Here is a 5,340-nt window from a genome sequence, read left to right on the forward strand (position 1 = left end):
CTTTCACATCTAGGGCGAAGACAACTTCGAACTTGGCTAGGTGTTTCTAGAACTAATGTATGAGGAATTTTTAGAGAGGGAAGGTTTAGAAAAAAAATAGAGAGAAAAAGCTTCTAGCTTTTAGAGAGAGAGAAAGAGATGATTGTTGTTAATGTAGATTGTAGATGTTGATGCTTGTAAAACAAGGAGAAACGACCCCTATTTATAATCTTAATGAAAACCACTTTTAGCATTAGATTTTGATGATTGCAAAATTAATCTTAATGATAACCACTTTTAGCATTAGATTATTAAAAATAAAAATTCTCTATTGATGTATAACTTCTTCCTCAAAAAAAAAAAAAAAAAAAAAAACACTACTTCTCCATTGACGTACTGTTTTACCATGTGAGGTTTTGAATGATGGTAAAACAGTACGTCAATGGAGAAGTAGGTTTTTTTTTTTTTTTTTTTTTTTTTTTTTTTTTTTTTTTTTTTTTTTTTTAATATCTAATGCTAAAAGTGGTTTTCATTAAGATTAATTTTGCAAATACACAAAAAAATTACCAATTACCATGATTCAAGGAAACTATTTCCCCCCTCCCCTCAAAAAAAAAAAGAAACTATATATTTTGAAACCACCGTAAGTTTTAATTTTTATTTACAAAAAAAAAAAGGGGGTAAAAATTGTAAAGTATCTTTTTTGGCCAATTAGTTTTTTCAAACTTGAGATAAAAAAGGATACATATATCCTGTTAAAAATATTCCAAAAAATCACCCTCTATATTTCAAAAAAAAAAAAATAAAAGAAAGAAATTAATTTACCTAAAATTATGCCTCTGAACTCTGAAGTGTGAAACGTCCTGTTCAGTTTTTAATTTTTTTTTTTTTTTTACTTTAGTAGTTTTTTTTTACATAATTTTATTTATTTTAAAAAATAAAACAATATTATTCATCTTCAACCTATGTTCATCTTCAACCTTTATTCAACTTTAACATTTAACAATGGCGGATTGCTATTAAAAAAAAATGAAAAATAATTGCAGATGAATTTTGAAATTATATCAAACTCAAGCACAATATAATTTTGAGTAATATTGAAACAATTATCCTCACCCCTTAAAAAGTTTCACCTATGCCCCTTATGAACAGTAGTCCTGCGTGGGAATGGCACGTACAAATGATGACGTGGCAGATTACTTCTTTAAAAAAAAAAAAACTATGGCTAACTCTCACCCGTGACTCCATGAGTAGTTAGTACTCTCTGAGTTTCCTCTCTCCTCTAAGTTCTTTTTTATCTCACTTTCTCTCTCTTGCAACAACTTTCTTTAAGTTTCAACAATGGGGATGACGCATCTGATCCTCTCATGGCTCTTAAGGTACATAAAAGCAAGGTAGTGGTTCATTTGTTGCTTTAAATTTTCGTCAAACTTGGTGAAATTTCTAGTATAGAAAGAAAGATCTAGCTAGGGTTTTATCTTAGTTTTAGCGGATTGATCTATATATTAGTAGATTTGAATGGGTTAGGGTTTTCAAGGTGCATGATGTGACAATTTGATGAATCTTTTCTCAAATTTTCTTCCCACTGCTCATACGTCATTTAAACTGCAGCGGAGATCGGAGAAGTTACTGATAGTCCGTGGTGGCGGCGACGACGTCAAGACTGTAATGGTGGTGCTTATAGAGGTTCAATCTCTTTCTTCTGTTCTTAATTAATACAGAAACTAAAATATATATACATAAAATTATCTACATTCGTGTTTTTATTGTTTGATGGTGAATTTGTGATTACAAATTGGAGTTATAGTGGTACTTTTTGAGAAACTAACAAAGTAGAAGTTATACTTTGTGCTACATTCAGTTTGATTTTCATTCCAAAGCAATTAGATTTACTTGGCTAATTAAAGAGCTGAAATTATTTCCACCATTTCACTTCACACATCTAATTTAGGTATTTTATAAGGATCTTTTTTAATAATAATAATAAAAAAAAAGAGCAACCCAATCAAAATTTAGGTAAGAAACTGTAAATTTGTAATGGAGATATTATTCATGTAGAAAGCAACCTTCACCAACAAATCGAATAGCAGTAGTACAATTCATTCTATGTCATAGTTGGGTACATTTTACCTTTTATTTTCAAATTGATTGCGAAAATTTAGATGTATTTGCAAATTTATTGAGAGCAAAACAATGTAATTAGTTATGAACTAATATCCATGAAATTTTAATAGTTAACCAATAGAGATAATTTTGATATGGTTATTGTTGTGTACAGAACTATGTGATTATTTATGAAGTGCATTAATATATATGTAAGGTACATATTTTTCCCTCTTTACTTGGTCTTTTCTTCTCCCAATCCATTATAATCAAACAAGAACTATTAGAAGTTAGAACTACAAACTTTATTTTCACATCTACTCCCTCCGTTTTTTTTATATGCATCACTTGGGAATGCACATAGTTTTAGGAGATAAATATAATATTGTGAGTGGATGAATAAATTATTATAACAAAAGTATGATGGGGACCATGAAAGAGAAAATATGTGAGAGAGAATAGATATTTTATTATTTAAGTGGGGACATAGAAGAGAGAGAAATGATAAAATAATTTGAGTGGGGTTTAAAGTAAGAGAGAGAAATAATAAAATATAGTATAATTTTACCAAATATAGAAGTGATGCATATAAAAAAAACACCCATAAAAGGAAAGTGATGCATATAAAAAAAATGGAGGGAAATACTCCATACTAACAATTATCATATTGGGAAATGACATAGAATACAAACTTTAAGTTTGAAACGAAAAAAAGAATTTTGTAGATGATAAATATGGAACCGAAAGTAGATAGGAAATAGATTGTATTGCAAATATCAGCAAAGGTAATGAGGCCTACGGATGTTGAAGATGAAAAGTTGTCAAGAGTGAAGGGAAGTTTTTTATCTGTGCTTTTTTTAAGACGAGAATGAGAAGCTTGGAAATAAAAGCATTTCAATGACTTATTATTTTTTTCCTGCCTAGAATTTATTTGCGTGGCCATGCCTAGAATTTATTTTCGTGGCCAAGTACATGTTATAGAAGCTATAAATTCTGACAAAACATACTAAAAATTTACCTTTGTTCTCTTTAAATCGGGTTGGGGTTTATTTTGCTGATGATAACTTAGGATTTATTTAAGCAAATCTCGAAGGAACCACTGCCCGCTTTGAATTGTTGATGGTGAATTACGGAGTAATATTTTGTGGTTTTGATAGAGTTATGGAGACTGAGTTTGTTCTGGTTGGTGCTAATGAAAATCAGACAAGAGAGATTCATACCTTTTCCTGTAACATGCACTAGGTTAAGTAGGAAATTTGTCTGATGTGGACGATGAATTTTTGAAGCTGCAAGCTCAATTTGACAATGCAAACTTGCCCCCTGGTGTTGAGGCTCATTTCCCTGGTTGCAGGATCCTTCTTCAGGCGAGAAGCCTCTTTTTCCAGAATTGACTGAAAATCTCTTGGACATATTACTCTGACCTTTGCTATTTCCCTTACACTACTTAGTTGCTGCATGGTGTGCTTGTGTAGTTAGTTATTGGATTCTCATGGTTGTATTTGTTTTACTTAATCATGCATGTTTTCTTGATTGTTTGTTTGAGAACCTAATGCCTTGCTTTGAATTGTGTTTGGAAACTGTTATGCCTTGGATAAACGAACTACTATATACTGAGATGATTTTACTAAAAGAAATCTGTAAAAGAAAGTTGAGTACAATCTAAATTATCAAAACAACAAACAAATTGGTAGGAATGACTTGTACAAAATCCTTATTCTGCTTGTGTATACTTTGCCTTTTGGGGTCTCTTCAAATGAGGCACATATTTAAGATTTGTTGGTAATGTTCACAGGCATTTGAAGAAGTCATGATACCATGGGTGAAGAATCTTACAAGGACAATACTCCTATCATGCAACTTTTGAGGGACAACCTCACCCTCTAGACATTAGACCAGGTTAGTATAGCTATGCTAAAGTCTACATTCACATGACTCATTATTGGTTACGAATATACGGAGTATATTAGGGATTATATATCTTTGGCAATCGTGTATATCGCTAAATTATCTGAGACTAACATAATTGGGCACAAGCTTGTTGGTTGTACACGGAGTATATTACTTGTTGGTTGTATGACTTTTATGTAAAACTAGAGAACTACTTCTCCTCTTCTTTTTTGAAATGGCTTTGGTCCCCCCCCCCCACTACAAGTTATTGAGAAACCAAACAAGGTAGTGAAACAAGTTAAATGTGGGATACGATCTTGTCTTAAACTAATTAGCCTAAGCTTTATTAATCCTACTAAGGCACAATTGTTGGAGGAAAGCGGGAAGAGTTTATACTATCCAAGTATTCTGTAAAAGACTCAAACGAGGGCACAAAGTGTACACAATCTCTAACCTCACCATCAATTCTTTATATCATGTCAATGGTTAACATTCGAATATTCAATGAGCACCGAATCTTCTCACTTGCTACTAGAGTGTAATAGTTTCCAATGTTTTAAAATTTTTCTTGATATTCAATTCTGGAAACTTTCACTATTTTAAAGGAACAAAGGAGATGCATAATAATCAGTCACCTTGAATTTTCTTAGGTGCAGTGTTAAGGGATGGAAGGGGCGCAATTGTGGCTGACAAGGTGCAACGGGTCAAGGGGTATCTCTCTGTCATGGTTCTGGAAGAATTGGCTGTGAGGAAGGGAGTGGAATCAACTCGAGCTTATGGGTATGGGCGTGTGGAGCTGGAGTCAGGTGCTCTTATTGTGACTAAGTTGATCAGCTCATCATCAAAGGCAGGCAAAGCACCACTTGACCTTATTATAATGTTATTGATGATATTGTGACAAGTCTATGAGTAGGGAGTTTGATATTTTCGCTTGTTTTCATGTAAAAAGGTTGAGTACAGTCAATTGATGGAAAGACAATACCCATCTAATGACTTTGAGCATATGTACTATTTAATATATGCTCTTTGAAAAAAACTTATAATGTACTACCCATCTAATGACTTAAGGGGGTTTACACATTATTGGCTGTGTCTATGGTATGTAGGAGTAGTATATTTGTGGTTTACCCTTTTTACTAAGTTGATTGGAGGATTAATTGCATGTATAAAATGTATTCATTTCTTTCCATTAAGTTGATTGGAGGATTAATTGCAAGTATAAGATGTACACGTGAGTACATGACAATATTACCTTGTTCACTAGAATTTATAAAAATACAGACCATATACCAATATTACTTGACTATAAAAACATAATAGAGGAAGAGGTTTACTTGTAAATTGTAATTCTTAGGACGACACTATAAGAAA

At 32.1% G+C, this 5,340-nt stretch overlaps 1 long non-coding RNA gene across 2 annotated transcripts; it reads left to right on the forward strand.

The window, feature by feature from the left end:
• The first annotated feature begins 1,189 nt into the window (after positions 1 to 1,189).
• On the forward strand, positions 1,190 to 5,115 carry LOC145615671 (uncharacterized). Of its 2 annotated transcripts, none has more exons than XR_014107329.1 (4): positions 1,190 to 1,358; positions 1,591 to 1,665; positions 3,875 to 3,978; positions 4,620 to 5,115. It is a non-coding gene; the product is annotated as an uncharacterized LOC145615671 (long non-coding RNA). The 2 variants fall into 2 exon arrangements; XR_014107313.1 differs by having other exon boundaries at positions 1,191 to 1,373.
• Positions 5,116 to 5,340: the final 225 nt, after the last annotated feature.

This window comes from Chenopodium album, chromosome 1, assembly GCF_948465745.1.
Source record: "Chenopodium album chromosome 1, dcCheAlbu1.1, whole genome shotgun sequence".
In the NCBI taxonomy this organism is placed as follows: domain Eukaryota; kingdom Viridiplantae; phylum Streptophyta; class Magnoliopsida; order Caryophyllales; family Amaranthaceae; genus Chenopodium; species Chenopodium album.